Here is a 14,014-nt window from a genome sequence, read left to right as displayed (position 1 = left end):
TCACATTTTCGACTATTTCGAATTTTTACCTTTTTTTCACCTTTTGAGATAGGAAGTTAGTGTAGCGGCGTATCAAGCCGAAGGTCGTTGGTTCGAATCCCGCTCGTGACACTGACTTTTTTTTATCTCAACTAAAAACGTTAATTAATTGAATGATATCAATTGGTCAAGTGGACCACGAAAACTAGTGAATTTAATATTATTATTGTTATTTATCTATATAAACTTAATTCTTTCCATATGTGCACATACGTGCAAAACCGAGCCTATGACTTTAAATGACCTCGGTCTTATCCGTACCACCGCTGGAGTTAGTCTCATGGGGCATCGACAACAAGGTCAATTCAGCACCCAATGCATGGGGTTCCTCGATCCAAACCAATTCACACTCTTACTCCTTCTTAAATACATTTTTCCGATTTACATACCATAGTGCAAAATAATATTTAAAAACATTTTAAAAAATTGTACCTAGATATTGTCGATTTTCAAGCTGTCTTCTTGCCAGTTCCAGCCGACGTCAGTTGCTTGAGAATGACGCATTAAATATTAAACGTTGTTTAAATGTACCTTTTTACAACAATTCATTGCTAAGTTATACAGTGTACAATAAAGGGGAAAAAACATTGAAAACATTGAGTTTTTTAGACGAAGCCTGAAATCTATGTCTAAAGATTAAACGGTTATTAAGGCATGCCCGAAAAATATACTGTAAGATAATCCTGTACATCCTTCAGTATTTAATTTGTCACTAAAGTTATTTCCTTAAAATATTGCCATTTATAAAACTTATAGGTTAGTTTTTGAAAATGTTCAGTTTGTGATGATTAATTGAGCCTTGTTATTCAATACGATGATATTATCTTAGAGAATATCTAAAATTGGCACCTTCCGAAAAAAGAATTGAATGTGATCATGCCATCATTAACAAAAACTTTACTATTTGGAAAATAAATTGCATGGAAGCATTGAGGTGAATGTATGCTATGCCGTTTGAAAGAGCAGTTGGGGGGTCATGCTTTCTCATTGCAGAACGCACTGATTTCTATGGTTTTCATGTTAGTTTCTATAAATGTTAATTGACAAAGTGTTCCTATATTTGATGTGGTGCTTTGAACGTCCGACGAAGCCGAAAGGTTTTTGCACGTCCCTCTTTGTCGCTTCGGACCTTTCGCCGTGATGTACGTCATCGTTGGGCCGTCACTCGCACACACGGAGGAGAATTACGAAAAAAATCCAGGATCAATACTTTATCAACGTTATCAAAGAGGAACAAAGAGGGAGCGTGGGGTGAGAAAGAGAGGGTGAAACAAAAGTCCCCTCCTGCTGTGTTCCCCACCCCTTATTAAGCCGAAATCACCACTATCGTCAGTAACAGCTGTGTACCTTTCAGTCGCTACATTACAGCGTTTGCGTAGCTTTACTCCACCCGGATCGGAAACTTTGTGAAATGCGTGTGGTTTGAGTGTGGTTGAAGTATGTTTTTTTGTGTGAAATTTTTTTTTCAGGACATCAGAAGACGAGCTCCGCTAGACTTTGTCGCTCTCCTCGTGTTCACTGTGAGCTTTGATGTTTTTAATCATAAGGCACGCGGTGAATGCCAAGAGAGGACTTGACACCAACTGAACATCTCGTATTCCTTTTTTATCGACATCATCGCCTTATTCGAGATTCTCAGGTCGACGAACATCAAAACGGAGGAGGGATATTTGGATATCAAAATTAGGTGTAAACGTTATAAATGATTTTGAAGGAAAATATTTTGTGATTTGATTCACTGGGCCCATGTTGAAAATCGTGTAGGCAAAACTAAACAGTTTGGACAATGTAAATAAGTAACATAGTGCAATAGTGCGTTTGTTGCCCATGATATGCGGTAGACATCGGTTTTTAGTATTTTGTATATTAGATTGATGGTAATGTAAAATACGTCAAAATCTATAGTGGAAGTTTATTTTTATCAACAAGGCTATTACGCGCAGATGTGTTAAAATGTTTTCTCCCTTGTATGCATTTTATTTACGAAGCTGCCATCGGAAACTGCGATACTGGAGGGGGTGTCTGCATATCTGAGCCCGGGGGACAAAATTAATCCGAATCCGGTTCGAAGCTAACGTATGCAAGGGATGAGATCGGAATGAGTGACCAAGGGGGTTGTTTCTTTATGCCCCGAGGGAGGCAGATGTACCAGGGGTGCATATTTTATAACTCCCGCCTCGCTATTCCATATGTCAATTACACACTCTTCATTCATCCCTCGAGAACCGGTCCCGATGCCATTCACCCCCGGGTCTCCTCGAGCCGCAGGGAAGGCCATATGCCCCCGGATCGTGTCCGAGGGATGCCCTCCGAATTCCCCGGCCCTGCGGCGCGTGGGCGGCCGATGCCAATCCGGCTTCACGTTCCACCGGAGCCGACTAACAGCTGCCTGTGTAAAAACTTCACGAGGAAACAAAAACACTTTAAACTAAAACAGTCATGTCATACTGACCCCGACCTGGAAGTCTTTCGTGACATTAAAGAACAGTCAAATTGAATAAACTACACTCGACTTCCTAGCACTCTCCATCGCTGCGCGCAAAAATTAATTTCAGCAGATATAGGTTTTCAATCAGTCGCCGCAATCCTTCTCAAAAATTTTATTTTAATTGTATTAAAAATCAAATAAGTGTAAGGCCTCAGACCTTTAACACCTTGTATCCACAATCGTGTGTTCCATGATAGATCATCATCAAAGTAATTTGTTCTTTCGATTTTTGTCAATACTGCATCATTTAGCTGATGTTTCAATCTGCACACGACTAGTTTTAATTAAATTGGTAACGATCCCCCAAAATATTTCCTGAAGGAAATTTTGCCAAAAGGGCATCATGGTTTCTTCTAATCTTTGTAAAATCCCGTTTACTTTCAACAGTCAGTACAAAAGCTAACAAAAAACATTTAACTATAAGATTTAAGTTATCCAGTGGCACGAATGAGCAGAACACACTGTTAAACTTATATAAAATTAATAAAAATAGCCTTTCTAGAATAAATTTCGCCATTCAAATTATTTCTAACCTTCGCGCGAGGTCCTAAACGACGCACATGTTAATTGTTTCCTATCTGAAACCGGGATCGAAAACCGTTAAAAAAGACGGTAATTTGTTCTCCTGCTAGTCACAGGAGTCAATTGATATACGGTACCGTTCCTCCCCCTCGACAATCAACCCTGGGCCCGGGGTATAAATTAACTATATTGACCTTATTATAAATTCTGTATAATTTTTATAAACAGTTAAACTAGAATGTAGTAGTCGTTCGATGTATGTGTGTTTGTACGATGAATCCCATTGTAATTTGTACTTTCAAACTTTGTTATGTAAACAGGTCTGGACTTCTCATTATAACCACATTTATTAAAGAATGCTCAAAATATGAACTCATTAATAAAATATATTACCCCTTCCACATTTTTATACATCTAATTTTGAAGCCTAATTTCTTATTAATGGAGTCCAGGTCTGGTTATATACATAAAACAGAGTTTCATATTGTTGTATGTTAACACGGTTTTATGTTGAAAAATGATATGTCTCTTTGCGTTCAGGTGGAAGAGAAAATCCAAGTATTCTAAGGTGTAATTATTTGTTTTATTTTCGACGTTTCGCTCATTAGGCCGATACTTTCCATCTGGCAATGTCCACAGGGCATGTTTTTGCCGATTTTCCAATGTTACGTTCAACAATGCTCTACGGAATACATTGGCTTTATTTACCAAAGCAAGTTTTGCTTACAAGATGAATTTCACTCCTCAAAATAAACGTAAAGTTAAGTAATTCCTGTCAAACAGGAACCGACTGGGAGTCCGACGACCGAACAAACCACATTGCAATACTTTTTCACTATTGTTTTTTATAAACTCACTAGTTTCGTGGTCCGCTTGACCAATTAATATCTTTCAATTAATTAAGGTTTTTAGTTGAGATAAAAAAGTCAATGGCACGAGTGGGATTCGAACCCACTATCTTCGGCTAGATACGCCGCTGCTCCACCACTTGAGCTATCGTGACCCCGATCCACTCGGAAACTAACTTCCCATCTCAACATCACCTTTTGATTTTTTCCTCCTTTTTTTCCTTTTTTCATGTTAGTGTTCGAGCGACTTTTTATCTCAACTTAAGGGGACCGCGGTAGCCGAGTGGTTAGCATGAGAGACTCTCACGCCGCGGTCGTGGGTTCGATTCCCACCGTCGCCTCTGGTCCTTTTTTCCCGATAACCCCCAATTTGAACACACAAGAATTCGTACCATGGCTAATATGCAAGATCATAAGGCCAATATAAAAAAAATCTCAACTTAAAACCTTAATTATTTGAACTGTATTTTAGGCAATAGATTGGCCAAGGGATGTCCCATCAGGATACATTCTTTTAAATATTATTTATATTATATTTACACTTGCATCCCCCTCATAAAGCATTATTAATTATTATAATGTAATAAAGTAAAATCTGTTTAGTAATAACCATGATGGTCCGTCAAATTGGGATTGGACCCTTTTCATTTTTTGGAAGGAAATTTATCCTGGCAATCTGTACGAGGAGTTACCATTCAGCAAGGTAAAGAGTTGTTCGTTGTCAGCGGAAAAGCAGGAGCTCCCATAAAAAAGATCGGATCGTTGACCAATCTGGTTTTATGATACCTTTTTCCTCCAGTCGTTGTCAACAGTTGGACAATTTCAGCCGCGTTCATCACGAATATCTAGCATGACGTCCGTGCTGTGGAAGGGAATAGTAATAGACCTAATCCATAGCAACTAGGATATTAGCAAGCCTTTTTTTTTACCTTGAGTATCTACGATCTGGATCTGCGTGACCGGGGCCCTTTTGGTGTGCGTCTCGGAAGAAATATATAGTACTCGCACTCATGTGTAATTATTTCTTCCGTGAAGTAGCAATTCCATTATATTGCATTTTTTAAACATGTAATGCCAGGTTCTTGGTTGACATCGATGAATTACCTACAATTCATTTGCCGTGTAAAGTATGTTTTTCAAATCACGTTCATGTAAAAGCTTTGTTTTTATTACATTTATTTGGTATTTACAACTACAAGTGATGTATTAAGTAAATATATTCGTATATGTTGAATTATCATTTGAGGCTCTTGTAGGAGAAGTTGCCCAGTGGTAACACTCCTTCACACTGATGTCTTGTTCAGTCTTCACACAATGAGCAGGTCTCGGGGCCACTTTCGCTTCAATCGTCTTGGAGGATTTTCAGGTAGGGCTGGAAGTGATAAATTTCGTACGAATAGATGACTGTGTGTGATCAGTGATTGATGAAATTTTTTATATCGGGTTTTCATGAGTTCATGTACAAACGGGATGTGTAGGTCTTTGTGGATAGTGTAATTTGAAACGTAAAAAGGAGCATTTATAATTTGACGGAGAATTTAGATTGGATTGATTGGAGACGCTGGGAATTGGAATCCTTGGTTTAGCCCCACACTTCACAACCGTACGCCCAGAGAGGTCTAATCATTGTCTTGTAAATTAAAAGTTTATTTTCAAGGTCTAATTTTTAACAATTTATAACGTCGGTTTGTTTGCTGTCTTTTCAGTCTTGTATGGGGATTCCAAGTCAGTCGTTTATCCATGAAAAGTCCAAGATCACGCACAAGGTCAGTGGTAGGCAATGGAATTCCATTTATGTAAGGTAAAATTGATCTGTGTGCTTTTTGTTAGGTTTACCTTTATTCTCCACTTTGTGAACCATAGTGTTAATTCATTCAGGTGGTGTTGCAAGTGTTGAGTGTTGAGGGGTCCGAATTGCGTGTAAGAATCGCTGTATCATCAGCGAGTGTGTGTGTCGAAATGTTAACGTGTGTAGGAATATCTGCAGTGTATATGGAAAATAGAAAAGGGCCAAGAATGCTTCCCTGAGGAACACCCGCCCTTATGCGTATATAAGATGAGAATTCAGTTCCCTGACGGACTCGACAAAATCGATCCGTCAGATAAGATCTCAGTATAAGACAGTACGTATGAGGGAGGATGTTCCTCAGTTTCCAAAGCAAGCCCGAGTGCCAAGCTCGATTGAAGGCCTGTTCTAAATAAGAAAGACACCCAAGCAATGCTGTTTTTGTTCGAGGGGAGAGGCTATATTATCAGCAACACGATTGTTGAGTTGACGAGTGAAATGTGCGGAACCCAAACTGATGATCTGGAATAATATTAGAATTTTCAATTATTGGCAGTAATCGTCGGAGAAATAGTTTTTCTAGTATTTTGGCAAGGATAGAAAGGAGACTAATGGGTCGATAGGAATTTGGAAGATCAGAAGGTTTATTTGGCTTATGAATCATTTTAATTATAGAGAACTTCCATTGCAATGGAAAATATGTGGTCCTGAGTATAGGTATGTTAAGAATAGTAATCCTCTGTGGGGCAAATTTTGTAATATTTGTTTTGTAATTAGATCATAACCTGGCGCTTTTCGTGAAGGTAGTTGTTTAATAGTGTGTCGTATGTCTTATGGAGTAAATGCTTTAGGAGGATAAGAGAGTTGCAAGGGGAAATTTAACGTAGTTTTCAACGGTATCAACGGATTTGTCCAAAACCTTTTAATTTTGGAGTTGTTATTGTTTATTTGAAGCAAGGTCGTGAAATCTTAAAAAATCTGAAAAAATGGAATAACACCGAAACTGCTGAGATTCGGACGATAGTTAATTAGGACTTTTTGGTTCCATTTTGAATGTAGAATCCATGGGCTAGGTTTATATATAATCATAATTGTTATTATTATTATTATTACCTTTATCTTTCAATTATTATTCAAGTTTATGGGAATAAAACCCACCATTCCCGCAAATTTTCGTTCACAATCTTTCCAATAAATAACGAATAGATAAAGGTACAAAGATCGAGTTACAATTAAAAAATTTTAAAAATTTTTTTTAACAATTAATTTTGAGTGAGAGCACCGTTCAAAGAAGGTTTAACTAATTTCGTGAGAGAGACTTTAGCAGTTTAGCCTTGAAGATCAAAGAGGTCATGGATGAATTTCTTGGCTAGATGAGCCTCTGCGAGCTTTGGTGGAAGAAAATAACAGAACAACTGTTCAAGAACTTGCAGAGAATGTTTCAGTTAACAAATCGACCGTCACCGACCACCTTAAGGCAGTTGGAAAGGCGAAAAAGCTCAAAAGTTGGGTTATGCATTAAACAACCGCCAAAAAAAAAGTTTGAGCAACACTTCTTTGCCGAAACAGAAACGAACCTTTTCTGGATAGATAGTCACTTGTTATGAAAAATGGATTCTCCACGACAACAGCAGACGGTCTTGACAGTGGCTCGACAAAAAAGAAGCATCATCCCATTTTTTCATATGGGTTGATTTACTACAGCGTCTTGACTCCTGGCGAAACATTCAAAGCCGAAATGTATTGCTCTCAAATTGCAGGAATGCACCAGAGATTGGTCAATAAGAAAAGGCCGATTCTGTTACACTCTCGGCCCCATGTTTCACATGTGAAAACATAAAAACATGGATCTTGGTTATGAGCTTCCGCCTCATCCTATTCTCCAGACCTCTCGCCTTCCAACCACCATTTTTCAGACACCTGGACACGTTTCGCAACATAAAAAATGTATTAAACAAAAATCTTTAGAAAATGCGTTTACAGAATTTGTTAATAATAAAGGCTCAAAATTTTATTCAGAGGGTATCGAGAGGTTACCATCACGTTGGGAGAAATGTAATGAGATTGGTGGAGGGTATTTTAATTTTTTTTTTTAATCATTTATTTAATTGTTTTTACGTTATAACCATAAACCTGTATTATTTTCCAGGCAACCCAACACGACCAGCTTACTTTCTTTAAACAGAGAAAATTTGCTTTTTAAGGATGTCCAATGCTAACATTTTTTATTCAATAAGCTCCGATGAATTAATTTAACTACCTTTGTGTATTATCAATATCACAATTTTGCTGTTTTACTTATAGAATTAGTTCAATGGCAATGATTTTCTCATTCGGTAGCGTTTTAATAATTGTGTTAATGTATTTGGCATGAGTGCACTCGTTAAAAAAAAAAAATTAAAATCGATACTGAAATTTGATGTAAAAATTTACCGGGTCCGTCCGGGATTTGAACCCGGGACCTCTCGCACCCTAAGCGAGAATCATACCCCTAGACCAACGAACCAGTTGTGTGGAAGTGAAAGGAAACGGATCGCAATCCTAAAGAAAGTCTCGCCTTAAAAAGAACACTGTCTTCATCTATTTATAAAACGATACAAAATATAATACTAGAGACGCCTAAACTGATATTATTTACTAATGTATAAAATTGAATATGATTATTTTGAAAGGCATTAAGCCAAAGTGGAAGTTATTTTGGTTACACGAAGCTCTCGAACTCGTGATTTTTATTCGATCAATTATTGTCATTTTTTAAATATATTGTATTTGCAAGATCTGATGTAGTTGAATTTTTAGTTTTTCTAATTCTAAAAACGGATAGCGTGATCCTTTTCATTTTCTGTTAAAAAAAAACCAGTCTCACGAGCAGGATTCGAACCCACGACCTTCGGCTAAAGACACCGCTGCTCTACCACTTGAGAGTTGAGCTATCGTGACAAATGCAACAACTAATGCGACAAATTTTTATCTCAACCAATACCTAAGATTAATTAATTGATGTTATTTGGTCAATCGGATCACGAAATCTAAAATGGATTTAATAAGCTAAATGAAGTATATTTTCACTAAAGCTCTCCGTGGCCATTTCATTTGTCGCCGAGAATCAAATAGATTACACGACATTTGAAAAATGGCAAAAAGGAGGGAAAATTCGAAAGGTTGGGTTGAGATGAGAGGTTGGCGTCCGATTGGCTCGAAGTCACGCTAGCCCAAGTGGTCGAACAGCGACGTATTTAGCCGAAGGTCTTGGGTTCGAATCCCGCTCGTTACACTGACTTTTTTATCTCAACTAATACCTTGCATAAAGATTAATTAATTGAAAGAATTGCATTTGGTCAATCGGACCATGAAATCTAATGGAATTAAATGGGTAATCTTCATGGTTACTATTTTTAAGTAATCCCCTTTTTAAAAATGAGAATTAAAAATTATTTTTGGTTAATCCAATAGTTAGAATAGACAATAATATATAGGGTAATTTAATTAAAATTAATAGCATAAGAATAAATTACAAATATTCCTATTCATTTTTGTGCAGTTTAATTCAAATTATATGATTTTTTTTATGTGACTAAATTTTTTCTGTTTTATTTCCTTTTACATATTAATATGTACATGTCTAGAAAAGTCTAGAATAAACAAAGTTCATTAGTTAAAGTCGAGAGATGTCAAACTCATCCTGTTTATCTAAATTCTTTAGTGTAAATTATATGTCATTTTAAGGATTTTTATTGAACTGCCAACAATTTGCGTGAAAAACGTACTTACAGACAAGTTGTATAACCTGATGATGGGCATTTACTGCACGACATCGGAAATTGCTAGTTTGTGAATTGAACAATCCTGTTCGTCGGTTCATGTTTCTAACATTATACACTATTTGTTAACATTTTATTTAGGGAGGTAGTGTGATTGATGATTTCTGTGTTTAAAATATTTGTGTAAAATATTGTTTGTTGAATGTGTCGTTTTTACCTCAATTGACGAAACAACACGCAGAAAAACCACTGTTGCGAAATGGAAATGGAGATACAGGTAAAACCGGCATCAACAGGCAGACCGGAATGATCGGATATGATACCTACAAGCGAAATTAGACACTAGTCATCAGAAGTCCCAGATTATCGGGGCTCTCCAGTGAGAAACACGTGCCTGACGATCGATAATGCACAGTGATGAGGCCTATCGTGATACGTTTTTATTAGAATTATCGTATAAACGATTTTTTGATGTTTTTGTCGAATGTATATTTTTTCTATCAACACCATCAGCTGAAAATAACAAGAGCGACAAAAGGCGATTATCAGCAAAACTCTGCAAATGCGGTCTTAATTTATCGAGGACATGAGTCCGTCCCGTTAAATAAATTTAAAAAAAAAACAGACGGGCCCGTCCGGGATTTGAACCCGGGACCTCTCGCACCCTAAGCGAGAATCATACCCCTAGACCAACGGACCGGCTGATTGTCCATCAAATTCCAGGTGATAATAAAATAAGAAATCGGTGGAAAAGGAGGCCAACGCCCCTTCTCCAGAACTGGAGGACTAAGTGGGGCCGAGAAGCCGATGACCTCACGCCAGTCGAGCGCTGAAACCGTCGAGAAAGTTGCCGAGAGCTCGCTGGCCCTCTTCGAGTCACACCCGACATAATTCAGCATTTCTTAAGGACACACAAGGAGAATTGGCGGACCAAGAAGATTAATACAGTGAAACCTCCGTTTACAGGAGAGCTACAGCTACAGATGCACCGGCATAGAAGATTCGTTTTCTATGTTAGGGAACCCAGTAAATAATAAATACATAAAAATGTAATAAATAATTTGAGACATTCTTACCCACAAATCTATTGAATTCTCTTCCTTTGCCAATCCGCAAGCTGCTTGTCTTAACTCTTTTAAATCACTCCTGTACCACCCTCATCTCCCTCCAAACAAAGACAACATAGTTCACAATATTATTAGGTGCTTTTGCTATATTAGAAAGCTCGTCACCTTTTTATCTCAACTTTTAAGTGTACAGTTTGTGATTATGTTCGTGCAAGATTGTGTTCTTTATTATTACTACTTTTCCCTAAATTCTTATTATTGCTTCTATTATTTCTATTTTTTTCTATTTTGTATTATGTGAATTAGTTTACAAGTGTCTAACTCAGTTTCCCGATCAATTCTCTGTTACGCTTTCCAGGTTTGGGGGATTTACATATTTTCTAGAGGTGGAAAAGTTTCAATGGTATTTTATTGGCAAATTATTTTACCTTCCCTGTTTTACTTCAACTTTTATAATGATGTTAGAAATTGAACTGGATCCAATATATGTTTTTATTTCCAAAGATCATGGCCTGTGAAATGTGGAAAAAAAGGCTATTTTGGCCATTTGAATGGAAGGCACCAGCTCGTAAACATGATGATTCCAACGCTTTCTTGACCCTAATTTTGATTTTTGTGACACTCTTGCACTTAAAACCAACCTCCATCCTTTAATTATGTCGGTCAGAAAATCCCTAAGAGAGGAGTTTGTGGCAAGAATCAAGATGTCCCAACATTACACACTATACAGGGTGAATTGCTACTCGTGCTACAAACTTCTCCAGTAGATTCTTCACCCTAAAATGAACAAAAAAGTTCATATTGTCCATGGTCCGATTCTCAACCATTTCAGAGTAATTTCGCTTTTTATNTTGTATACCGACATCCTTCCCCACCCCTTCAAAATCCAACGTATATAAACACAAAATAGCAAAATCTCACTGGCACTCTCGACATAGCACGCAAGAATGGCACAATTACACAGAAGACAAACACTTTGAGTGAGTAGAAATACTTTGATTGAATATATAAAAAAATATATTTTGCATTGTATAAATTCACTTTTCCACATCCAAAATGTATTTGTTAAATTTGAACAATGTTTGTAAATCCCAGGCCCTGAAGATGATCTCAATAAAGATCGAAACGTTGGGACGATAAAGAAAATGTTTTTTCTGAAACGTACGTTACACCGACCAGATTTCCGAAAAATCATAGACTTTAAAAATCATAGAAATCACACATTGTAACCTACCATTGATGAGGACTCATTCATGTGATGAAGTTTGTTAAAAAAAATAAAGTTCTATGCTGCAGTATATGTTCAATTGCCTACAATATAAATAATATATCGATCTTGTTATTTAATTTATTTTTTATTAACCTACATCACACCAAACCGCATCTCACGATTTCTAAATAAATATCGATCAACGGTCACTAATCACCACACACTCCATCCTTTAATTATGTCGGTTAGAAAATCCCTAAGAGAGGAGTTTGTGGCAAGAACTAAGATGTCCCAACATTACACACTATACAGGGAACTAAATCCGAATGTGCACGTTTAACTGGAAAAAACAAGCAAAATTTAGATCCTCCATCGGATGGTTGGTGAAGTTAATGAGCGAGTTGCTTAACCTGAGCTACAAACCGCTTCTGAATGAGAAGAATGCCGTCTTTGTAACTTGAAAGCAAGTCATTGTCCATTTTATAGCGGTTTGCCCTATTATTTCTGAATATAGAAGATTATTCTTCGAGTGCAGTGAATTTACTACTAAATTATTAAGAAAATAATTTTTAAATTTGTTGGATGGATTCAATTGGGCTGGCTGGATATATAGGAAGGATTATATTGAATGATAACATTGTTTTATTCTATCTATTATTCGACGTTATTATTATTTTTTATTCTTATGTGTAGTACACGTTCGCAAATCTTGCTAACAGAGCTAAAGTAAGTTAGTAATAAATTATAATTCTTTTGATCGGATGGAGACAGATTTCGAAATGAGCGTAACTTTAGAGTTTCCAGTGAACCGTGAACCAGAGTTTATACATTGTTTTGCGAACTTGATTATCATGATTTCTACAAAAAATTATTTTAGATAGATAATTGATAATTGAATTGAATTATATCATGGAAACAGTAGCTACATGATTAAAGCTTATTCTTTAATCATGGTGAAGTACCGAACCGAGGAAGAAGAAAATGAAATATCGTTGTATTTTATTAACTTTTCCTTTTGACAAACAAAGGCGACAGCAATTTCCAGCTGACCTTGGCTTTCCGTTGGAGTTATGCCCAAGAGCAGCTGTACAGTGGTAGTCGCGCTTCCGAGGACAAAAGGGCACGTGGCCCTACGTGGGGTGGATGGCCCTTTAAACGCCTCCCTCCGACGGTCGTCCCTCTTCTCTCAGCGCTCGTTCAGTCGTTCTTCCATTCACCAATCATCGCCAGACACCATTCAAAACGTCCAGACGGCGTTTAATAATTTCCCTTCCCCGGACGATTATTGTGTGACCCATTTTCCATCGCCACCGGTGAGGGGGCGACGGGTCTCTCCCTTTTCCCCGTGCTACGCCAACCTGTCTTTACATCCTTACCTCGATTATCACACACGCTCATACAAATATTCACATATACACGTATGTACATAATAAAGCGTACGAAATCTGTACCCAAAACAAACACACAGTTGGGTCAAAAATTATTCATACACTGTTTTTTTGCATTAAGTTAAGGTCAGAGCACTAATCAGATTAATTAGCGAAGGCAGCTGGGATCATAAGTGCAATAACATAGGTCACTCGAAAATCTCACAATAATTGAGTAAGGTTAACGGCCAATTATTAAGCGTTAGTGATAAAAAGATTAAAACCCCTTCGGGGAAAAAGTACTTTCAGGTAGTCACCCCTTGTGAATATAATTATAGTGTGGATGATGACCATCGCAACATAGACTGCTATACAGATGGTTCACTTATCAAAGGTAGAGGGAGCGTTGCAGGAATCTGCCTGCATACCTACATTAGGAATCAACATCTGGCGATAACACTTCCGTTTTTCAGGCGGAAATTTGGGCCATTAATGTGTATTGTAGAACACTTTTGGAAATTAAATTAAGGGAAAGGATATTAGACTTTTTCTGACAGTCAGGATAGTCTTAGGTCATTACAAAAAGATTTGCCAACCTCAAGACTGGTGGAGGAAACCGTAGATCTTATCAATAGGATCTCATCCAGGTTTTAGAACAAGGTATCCCTTATTTGGATACCAGCACATAAAGGACACCATGGCAATGAAGAGGTGGGTAGCCTGGCCCAAGAAGGCTCTATACTGCGATTGTCGGGCCACAACCGGTATTACCTCACTCTATGAGCACAGCGAAAGAGAGTATCAATAACTGGGGCATGAAACAATTTCTTAAGGAGTGGAATCTTTCCCCCGGACACAGGCAATCGAAAGAGTTTGTTAAGGTGATCAAACCAGCAGAATCGAAATGGCTATTCTCTATCTCAAAG

The 14,014-nt window shown here is 37.4% G+C and overlaps 2 non-coding genes across 2 annotated transcripts; both read right to left on the bottom strand.

Moving 5' to 3' along the window:
- Positions 1–8,117: 8,117 nt before the first annotated feature.
- Trnap-agg lies at positions 8,118–8,189 on the bottom strand. The gene has a single exon. It is a non-coding gene; the product is annotated as a tRNA-Pro (tRNA).
- A 1,882-nt stretch (positions 8,190–10,071) lies between these two features.
- Trnap-agg lies at positions 10,072–10,143 on the bottom strand. The gene has a single exon. It is a non-coding gene; the product is annotated as a tRNA-Pro (tRNA).
- Positions 10,144–14,014: the final 3,871 nt, after the last annotated feature.

This window comes from Cimex lectularius, unplaced genomic scaffold (assembly GCF_000648675.2).
Source record: "Cimex lectularius strain Harlan isolate CLEC.00 unplaced genomic scaffold, Clec_2.1 scaffold263, whole genome shotgun sequence".
NCBI lineage: Eukaryota > Metazoa > Arthropoda > Insecta > Hemiptera > Cimicidae > Cimex > Cimex lectularius.
This window is presented reverse-complemented; position numbering and strand designations above follow the sequence as displayed.